Below are 11,033 nucleotides of genomic sequence, written 5' to 3' on the forward strand. Positions count from 1 at the left end.
TTAGATTAGATGTGTAGTAATTTTGATATGTAGTTCATAGATTTTTTTTGTTAGATTAGATTTTTTTTGTTAGATTAGATTAGATGTGTAGTAATTAATTTTGTTCATAGAATTTTAATGATTTTTTGTATATAGTTTAGATGTGTAGTAATAAGAAGTAGTTTATATATAGTTGTTAGATTAGATGTGTAGCAATTAATGATTTTTTTGTTAGATTAGATGTGTAGTAATAAGAAGTAGTTTATATATAGTTGAACTAGCTAGTTGATTTAATAAACTAATTTATTTTACTATGTATAGAAGTAGTTTGTTTTTAGTAAGTATACTACTTATTTATTTATAGTAAGTGCTTAGTAGTTGAACTAGATAGTTGATTTAATTAATAAAACTACTTTTATTTAACTATATATAGAAGTAGTTGCGGCATCGACGTCGGCGATGCCTATCCCGCATCCTCGTCGTCGTCGACTCGGCGGTGGAGGCCTGCTTGATCAGGGCCATGTTCGGGACTGGGCTCCGCCGGGCTGGTATTGGGAGGTGCTACCTTCCGGGGGACGTAGGTTGGTGAGGAGGCAGGCCGTTGTTGACCCGATCCTTGTTTGGTGGCGGTCGCGTGGGCCAGTGACGGTGGTGAGGCATCCGGACACCGCGGAGGTGGTACGTCACCGTGTCAGCGAGGAGGACGAGCACGTCCGTCGCTACATGGTTGCATTGGAGGGCAGATTCGACAATACCTGGCAGGTTCTTCAGGGATCTCACTGGAGCTATGATCCTGTGATGGTTCTTTATCTTTGGGTGTCCACCGCTCGCGTCGATACCCGTCGGGCGCTACGGTTCTAGTTGTATTAGTGATAATATTCGACGATGTACGGACACCAAGAGATGATGTACTTTTGCTTATAATTATTGAATGCATGCTAATTTGAATACTATACTTTATTTTATGATTTGGTTTTGCTTATTTTATGATTTGGTTTTGCTTATTGAATGCTCATATTGGATAAGTTCTCCTTCATTCCCGTGTGCTAGACAATTTGATATAATAATGCATTCGGGAATGAAAAGAGGAGCTACGTACATCGATCATTGATAGTCAACCCGTGATTAATAATAATGATCTAGTTTAATATTTGAATTATGAACGTAGGCCGGAAATGTCGTACTCATCAGACGACGAAAACCGCCCGGGGGAGTGCGACTGGTGCCACAACGACCGAGGTATCTGCGACAGGTTCATTGTGCTGGACGAAGATCGTCGCTTCAGCATTAAGCTCGAGGAGACCTTCGATATTCATACGGTATGCAACCGATGATAAAAGTTTTTTTTTCCGTAATTTCTCATGACTTCAACCATTTTAATCATGACAATATTTTTCATCTTTTCCAATTCGACTAGCTTATCTCATGCTTTGCAAGACGCTATGTCTTGAAGAGGATGGGTTTTGAAGACCATGAAAGTTTCGAAACCAAAAAAAATATCCTAAGTACCCATCATGGTGTGGATTTTCAAGTAAAGCTGTACAATGCTCAGAGTGTAACCCATTTTGGTTGCAAAAATTGGGAAGCACTTTGCAAGATGTATGGTTTTGATGAGAGTATGCTTGTTACTATGGATCTTGGTGATCCTACAATCGAGCAAGAGAGACCTACGAATTTTCGTCCTTGTGGATACACCTCCAATTCTTCCCCCATATGAGCTTAACATAGTTATTAAGTAATTTATATTGTTTATTTCAAAATAGTTGACAACTTATTCTCCATTGACAGCTTATTTTCATTCTTCAAATAATGTGCGGAAGATGGTAGACAGAACCTACTACACGAAAGGCTCCGAACTAACTTATCAGGAGAAAAATCATCTAGTCGCATTTTGTACTGATCTTGAGAATTACAATGTCTACAATCGAACTCCTCAACATTATGGTCAATACGTGCCACTAGTGCACGTGTTGAACTATGGTAACTACCATGGAGATACCCTGGTAAGATTTTTGTACTATTACAACATCCGTGCATCTTTTTGCACACTTCTAAAACTAGTACATCATATCATTGCTAACTACGAAGTTATTACTATGTTTTTCAACAGATAATCCCGAATCATTGTGTGCCTCATCTGATGTATTCACACGGTAGCCTTCATATTTTGAACATACAACCAGGTCGTCCTACGAATCTCAACTGTCCATACCGGGTTTCTAAAATAAGTGGAGACCTGAGAATCAAAGAATGGAAAAAAATGTATGGACAGTCGTAAGGAGCTTCTTGGAAGCAACATTCAGCAAAGGGCAAAAATTGGAGACAGGATGATCGCCATTCTTCATAATGGAGAGTCAGGGTCTATATTATTTTATGCTATTTTACCTTAAGGGTGTTTATGTCCTACCTGATACTGATGATCATGTGTTAAGAACAATTATGTAGGGTTAGGTTCGATGACTATGAGGATGATGATCGTATGACTTATTATTAATAACGAGTAGAAGTTGTATGATGATGCATGATTAGTAGGACGAGTACTTGTTATTATATATGCTGATGTATGCGAGCATGCATGAGTTATTATATCAGCGGGTAAAATGAACATATATAGCAGCAGCGTTGGTAAACCAAAGACGAAGATATAAGAGAGGACACTTCTCTCTATTAGCTAGCTAATATAACAACCTAAAAATAACCCCCAAAACCCCTAAAGCAGTCGATTTCCAAAAAAAACATGAACTTTTGGTCCCGATTGGTGCCACCAACCGGTACCAAAGGCCCCCTGACTGGGCTCGGCGCACAGAGCCACGTGGAGGCACATTGGTCCCGGTTCTAGTTTGAACCGGGACTACTGGGTGGAGGTATTAGTAACGGCCCATTAGTCCCGGTTCATGAACCGGGACTAAAGGCCCTCACGAACCGGGACTATTAGGTGTTTTTCTACTAGTGTCAGTACATGGCGTTTTATAACATCCCTGAAGCTGATAGAGATTATGTGCTATACGAGGTTTTCAAGGACATTAATTCCATGTTTAAAAAACTTTGTTCAGTTGAAAAGAAATTAGACTAACAAACTTCTGTTCTAAACAGTGGCTTCAAAATTGTGTGCTTAAAGATTTTCTGGAGGTAGGCGGACTATACGACCTCTCATAACTATGGAATCGCAACTAATCTCTACATACGCGTTGTAGCATCACAATAACTTTCATGTTCTACTGTTTAGTGGGAGCATCTGCGTCGTAAAGGTTTGTACTAAGCCATTAGGATTGCTGCTGGTTTCCCCAACATTCGTTTGGATCTAGCATATTATGGCTTCGAGGTAAAATTCCATTGTCCCTTGCTCGTCCAGATTGTCAGATCTAGCTATGGTTGTGTTAAAAGAAAAAAGATCTAGCTATGGTTGTATCTGACAATTGCAATCTTTCGATTAAACGTAGGAGTATATATGGAGGACTCGCCTTTATGTCGTGTTTGTGAAAGGTCTTGACCGGGTATTTTTGGAAGTGGGTTACTAGGCAGCACGTCAGCATTGTACATCAGCCTTTCTCAGAACTATAACAGTGTTTTTTCATTGACCGCTTTCTGCTCCGGTGCTCCCCCCTGGGCTGAACGCGTGTGGGAAAAACACAAGGACGGTTCAGATGCGTCGATGCCGGTTCGTAACGAGGGGCACGATGGTCATTTCAGGTGGGCGTAGAGCGCGCGTACACCAGTTGTATAGCCCTGTATGAGCCCGCGCCGGCCCGTGTACTATTGTACGCCAGGCGTGTACGTATATTATACGCTGGCGGTTGCGTTTCCCCGCGGTTGTGCGCGTGGACGTGGGCGTGGCTAGTTTCCAAAAAAGCCCCTAGTATAAGAGGAGGGGAACGGGCACCGGCCGCATCGCCCACCCCATTTCCGCCAAATCGCCTCCCTCTCCCTCCTCTCTCCTCTGCCTCATCGTCTCCCTCACCGGCCACCCCACCTGCTCGCTCACCACCACCGCCTCCCTCTCTTCTCCTGCTTGCTTCTGGCTCGGACGGAGCAAGGCCGTGGCGAAGCCGCCGTCGCGGACGGAGATCTGCAGAAGACGGGCGCGGAGACCGTGGCAGATGCCGTGCAGACCCTCGTCGGTGGTGCGGGTGCAGGAGGTGCTGCATCCCCACGCGCTGGATCGGTCGCTGCGGCGGCGGATCTGGAGGAGAAGAAGGTGGCCGTGGCGGACTCTGCCGTGGCAGACTCGGCCGTGCCGGAGCTTGGCGTGACGACGTCGAGCGGCCCTTCTGATGGACCTGCGGAGGCCGGTGGCAAGCACGTGGACCTGCAGGTAATCCTTGCCAGCAGTCCTCTCCGTTGGTAGTTACCCCCGTTAATCAGTAGATTTACGTGTGAGGGTTTTTTGTTGTTGCTAGTTGCTGCATCCCCTTCTGATAATTAGGGTTCTTAGATGTTTGATTGATTTATAGTGAAGGTTAAGTTTGGATTCTGTGAATGAATCATCTAGTAGATCAAGTAGTTAGGGTTTTTTAATGAGATGTTTACTTGGGTTTTTTTGTATTGGATTCAATTAGAGCCACTGATATGTAGAATATGTGATTGAATCACATCTAGTAGATGTAGTAGTTAGGGTTTTTAATTAGATGTTTAGTTAGATTTTTTTGTATTGGATTCATTTATAGCCTCTGATAAGTAGAATCTGTGATTGAATCACATCCAGTAGATGTAGTAGTTATGGTTTTTTAATTAGTTAATTAATTAAGGTTTATTTGCATTGGATTCATTTATAGACAGTTATATATAGATTCTGTGATTAAATGATGTAGTAGATGTACTAGTTAGTGTTTCTTAATTAGATGTTTAGTTAGGTTTCTTTTGTATTGGATTCATTTGTAGGCAGAGATAAATGTAATTAAATGGTGTGACTGAATGATGCAGTAGAAGTAAGAGTTATGATACTTTTATTAGATGTATGAGTTAGTGTTATTTGTACTGGATTCATTTATATCCAATGATATATGTAAGTAAACTTTGTGATTCAATGATCCAGTGGATTACTTTCATTAGATGTATGAGTTAGTGTTATTTGTACTGGATTCATTTATATCCAATGATATATGTAAGCAAACTTTGTGATTCAATGATCCAGTGGATCTAGGAGTTAGTGTTTTTGAATTAGATGCTGGAGTTAGGGTATTTTAATTAGATCATATCAGTTAGGCTTCACCATATTTCACTCATTCTGAGATATGAGTGCTCATTCAGAACTTGTTTGTAAAGACATTATTTGAAATGCAATTCAATTCCTTGTAAATGATTTGCTTGGTTGACAATATAGCAGAAGGAGGATCTTGTTGGCAAGAAGAGGAAGTGGGACTCATCTGGGTACTACCCATATGAAAGTGATGAAGATGAGCCGTACGAGGTAAGGCCTAGTTGAAATGCTATTTTTGCATTGAGTTAGTGTTAGATGTTTATAGTATTTGAATGCATAATGAATTAATGTCTGTCATTAATGTGTGCAGTATGAATCTGGAGATGATGTGGTCGAGGGGAACGTCTGAGTCATTTGGAGAGAAGGAGGTGGAGAAGATCAGGGCCCAAGGATCTGGTATGTACTACAATTGGAGGACGGAGAAGTACCGCTGCCCCTACTGCAACAAGTCCAAACCCAGGTCTGGGTTACCGGAGCATATGATGGAACATTGTCGGGCTACATTGATCACCGGTGATGACTACAAGATCAGGGCTCCTCACTCTGCCCTCTTGAAGGTCCTGAGAAACCCTAACATCTAGTCCTACATCATGCTGATCATCAGAAGCTGGAATCCCTACTCATCATTAGTAGATTTGATGATGTTTTACTTTTGGAAAGCTGCATCTGGGTCTGAACTACTAATATAATGTAATGTATTGTGTGTCTAAACTGGATCTGTTGTGAACTGGCTGATACCTGTGGGGGTAACGTAGAATGATGTCTATATTTGTGTGGCCTTAACTTTATTGGTGGTGAATGCTTCCTTCATGTTTAGTTGTTGTTTCGATGGTGCAATGATCACAATGTTGGGGATCGTTGCAGAAACTAAAAAATTTCTATGCATCGCCAAGATCAATCTATGGAGTAACTAGCAATGAGAGAGAGGGGAGTGCATCTTCATACCCTTGAAGACCGCGAGACGGAAGCGTTACAAGAACATGGATGAGGGAGTCGTACTCGAAGCAATTCAGATCGCGGTGGATTCCGATCTTAGCGCCGAACAACGGCACCTCCGCGTTCAACACACGTGCAGCCCGATGACGTCTCCCGCGCCTTGATCCAGCAAGGAGGAGGGAGAGGTTGAGGAAGAGGGGCTCCAACAACAGCACGACAGCGTGGTGGTGATGGAGAGGCAGTACTCCGGCAGGGCTTCGCCAAGCTCTTACGGAGGAGGAGAGGTGTTGGGGAGGGGAGGGGCTACGCCTTAGGTGTGGTACTGCAGACATCCCCTCGCCCCTCTATTTATAGGAGAACGGGGAAGGGGGACGGCCCCCTCTAGATGAGATCTAGAGGGGGAGGGGGCGGCCAAGGGGAGGGGGCTTGCCCCCCAAGCAAGGGGGGCGCCCCTTTAGGGTTCCCCCCCCAACCCTAGGCGCATGGGCCCAAGGGGGGGTGAGGGAGTCCTGGATTAGGGGGTATCCGGACCGCCGGACTATATACATCATCCGGACTATTGAAGCGTGAAGATACAAGACTCAAGACTTCGGCCCGTGTCCGCATGAGACTCTCCTTTGCGTGGAAGACAAGTTTGGCGATCCGGATATCATATTTCCTTCCTTGTAACCGACTCCATGTAAACCCTAGCCCTCTCTGGTGTCTATATAACCCAGAGAGGATGGTCCTTAGAAGGCCGATCATAATTACAATCATACCATCATAGGCTAGCTCTTAGGGTTTAGCCTCTTCGATCCCGTGGTAGATCTACTCTTGTACTACTCATATATTCAATATTAATCAAGCAGGAAGTAGGGTTTTACCTCCATCGAGAGGGCCCGAACCTGGGTAAACATTGTGTCCCTTGCTTCCTGTTACCATCAGCCTAAGACGCACTGATCGGGACCCCCTACCCGAGATCCGCCGGTATTGACACCGACCTTGGTGCTTTCATTGAGAGTTCCTCTGTGTCGTCGCTGCAAGGCTTGATGGCTCGTCTCGTTGTCAAGGACGACATCATCTCTGGAGGAATGCTGGCTGTAGGCCAGATCCTTCGACTTGGCGTCTTCATTATGACCACCCCATTGGCTGTCGCGCCAACGGTGGCCTCTCGGGTCATCACGCATGACCTTCGCATCAATTCGGAGCTTGCTGAACAGATGGATCTGGTGGAGCTCTCCTCTCTTAATGAGCTCCTGGATCGCATCGCTGCTTTGGGAGTCGCTACGGACTATGACCGGATTGGGCTTAAACCTGACCAGAGGGACATTAAATCCCCGTCGGCTACCCATGAGATAGCGGTAGTGGAGGAACCACATACAGGTCGCCCCTCAACTTTGAGGACGAATTATGTCCGGATCACCGAACTCAGTAAGTCGAACACCTACCCAAAGGAAAACATGATCCGAGTCCCGAACTTAGAATCGGGCATCGGGCCAAAGAGATCGGGTGATACTCCGGACCTCAAACTGTCGGGCTCGGAACCTTCCGTGCCCCCGGGTATCACATCGGATCAAGATCCGGATTCGGCCAACGACACTCGCTTGGACTTAAACCGTCTCTCCCGCATCAGGCAAGAGTCCCTGGAGACGGTACACCATTACTGGGCCAGATTCCTCCTTGCGCTTAACAAGGTCGAGGACTGCCACGAGGAGGACGTAGTCTCACTTTTCTACAAAAACTGCACAAACAAAGGACTCCTTAACGCTATAAGCCGCCGTAACATAGCAAACTTTGCGGACTTAGCGACCATAGTACAGAAGTACTGTGCGATGGAAAGCACCTGGAAAACCCAAACAGAATTTTAGGATAGTACGACCCTCACCAGAACCTTGGTCCGAACTAAATGGCCGAACTCTCGTAAGTCGACCAATTCAATTCCCAAGAAACCAAAACCCGCCCCAGGGCGTGGAACCGTATTGGAAGGATGGCTCAATAGGCCATGCAAGCTTCACAGTACGCCAGATGCAACACCAACCCATAGCCTTAGGGCATGTTGGATACTCCGGCAGGTAGCTAAGAGTGACAAGGACCTCCTCGAGAGCCATAAAGGGAAACAACATCCCGCCAAGGAACACAATACGGTACTAACAGTCTTCGAGACTTTCGCCTCAAACAATAGGCGCAAGCGAGCCCATCGAAGCTCCGCTGAAATCTGCCGCGTGGCAAAAGTAAATCCGTGGAACGACACTGCTATAACTTTCAATGCCAGTGACGAGCCCCAATTCCAGACCGTCCGGGCACCTGCCGCTTTGTTTCTTAGTCCAATTGTGTACGACTTTCAGATCAATAAAGTGCTCATGGACGGCGGAAGCGGATTAAACCTGATCTATGAAGAAACACTCAAGAAGATGGAAATTGATAAAGGCCGCATTGAGCAAAGCGGCACAACCTTCAGGGGAATTATCCCTAGTCAGGAGGCACGGTGCGCGGGGAAAATCACACTCGATGTGGTATTCGGCACCCCAAAGAATTACAGGTCCGAAGAAATGGTGTTCCAAGTGGCCCCTTTCAGCAGCGGATACCACGCCCTTCTAGGGCGGGACGCGTTTGCAAGCTTTCAAGCTATACCCCATTATGGGAACATGAAGCTTAAAATGCCCGGACCCAATGGAATCATCACTCTAGCTAGTGATTCGGACGTCGCACTCCGCGGCGAAAACAAAACCACATCACTAGCCTTGGAAGCACTGTCCGAAGCCCTAGCAGCGTAAGAATTAACAATGTTGCGCGCCACCATGGACAGGGACGCCGTGATACTTGACAAACGACCCAAGTCCACCTCCTTTAAGCCCGTGATACGTCCATTTTGCAACATGCTTTTATGTCAATATTTATTGCATTATGGGCTGTTATATCACGTTATGTCACAATACTTATGGCTATTCTCTCTTATTTTACAAGGTTTACATGAAGAGGGAGAATGCCGACAGCTGGCATTCTGGGCTGGAAAGAAGCAAATATTGAAGGACTATTCTGCGCAACTCCAAAAGTCCTGAAACTCCACGGAATACCTTAAAATAAATAAAGAAAAATCATTGCCAAAGATGAAGGCCAGGGGGCCCACACCCTGCTCACGAGGGTGGAGGGCGCGGCCCCCTACCTCGTGGGCCCCCTGGTGGCTCTCCTACGTCCATCTTCTCCCATATGAAGTCTTTCAATGAGAAAAAAATAGAGAAGAACCTTTCGGGACGAGACTCCGCCGCCACAAGGCGGAACCTTGGCGGAACCAATCTAGGGCTCCAGTAGAGCTGTTCTGCCGGGGACACTTCCCTCCGGCAGGGGGAAATCATCACCATCGTCATCACCAACGCTCCTCTCCTCGGGAGAGGGCAATCTTCATCAACATCTTCACCAGCACCATCTCATCTCCAAACCCTAGTTCATCTCTTGTATCCAATTCTTGTCTCCAAGTCCGGGATTAGTGCTAGTAGGTTGCTAGTAGTGTTGATTACTCCTTGTAGTTGATGCTAGTTGGTTTATTTGGTGGAAGATCATATGTTCAGATCCTTTATGCACATTATTACCCCTCTGATTATGAACATGAATATGCTTTGTGAGTAGTTACGTTTGTTCCTGAGGACAAGGGAGAAGTCTTGCTATTAGTAGTCATGCGAATTTGGTATTCGTTCAATATTTTGATAAGATGTATGTTGTCTAACCTCTAGTGGTGTTATGTGAACGTCGACTACATAAAACTTCACCATTATTTGGGCCTAGAGGAAGGCATTGGGAAGTAATAAGTAGATGATGGGTTGCTAGAGTGACAGAAGCTTAAACCCTAGTTTATGCGTTGCTTCGTAAGGGGCTGATTTGGATCCATATGTTTCATGCTATGGTTAGGTTTACCTTAATACTTTTGTTGTAGTTGCAGCGGATGCTTGCAATAGAGGTTAATCATAAGTGGGATGCTTGTTCAAGTAAGAACAGCACCCAAGCACCGGTCCACCCACATATCAAATTATCAAAGTACTGAACGCGAATCATATGAGCGTGATGAAAACTAGCTTGACGATATTCCCATGTGTCCTCGGGAGCGCTTTTCCTATTATAAGAGTTTGTACAGGCTTGTCCTTTGCTACAAAAAGGATTAGGCCACCTTGCTGCACTTTATTTACTTTTGTTACTTGTTGTCGTTACCATTTATCTTATCACGAAACTATCTGTTACCACTTATTTCAGTACTTGCAGAGAATACCTTGCTAAAAACCGCTTATCATTTCCTTCTGCTCCTCATTGGGTTTGACACTCTTACTTATCGAAAGGACTACGATAGATCCCCTATACTTGTGGGTCATCAAGACTCTTTTCTGGCGCCGTTACCGGGGAGTGAAGCGCCTTTGGTAGGTGGAATTTGGTAAGGAAAAATTTATTTAGTGTGCTGAAATTTCTGTCACTTGTTACTATGGAAAGTAATTGTTTGAGGGGCTTGTTCGGGGTATCTTCATCCTGTCCAGTTGAGCCAAGAGTTGCTCCTCAACCTACTCAACCTACTCAACCTACTGAACCTATTGAAAATGAAACTCCTTTTGAAATTCCTTCGGGTTTGATGGAAAAACTTCTAGCTAACACTTTTACAGGAGATGGAACAAAGCATCCTGATGAACATCTACGCTATGTGGATGATATTTGTGGACTATTTAAGCTTGCATCTATACCCGATGATGTTGTTAAGAAGAAGGCTTTCCATTTATCTTTGGGGGGAGACGCATTGACATGGTATAGGCTATGTGATGATACGAGATCCTGGAACTATAAAAGAGTGAAATTGGAATTTCAGCAAAAGTATTACCCTATGCATCTTGTTCATCGTGATCGCAATTATATATATAATTTTTGGCCTCACGAAGGAGAAAGCATTGCTCAAGCTTGGGAGAGGCTT

The sequence above is a fragment of the Triticum dicoccoides genome, chromosome 3B, assembly GCF_002162155.2.
Source record: "Triticum dicoccoides isolate Atlit2015 ecotype Zavitan chromosome 3B, WEW_v2.0, whole genome shotgun sequence".
NCBI classification, from domain to species: domain Eukaryota; kingdom Viridiplantae; phylum Streptophyta; class Magnoliopsida; order Poales; family Poaceae; genus Triticum; species Triticum dicoccoides.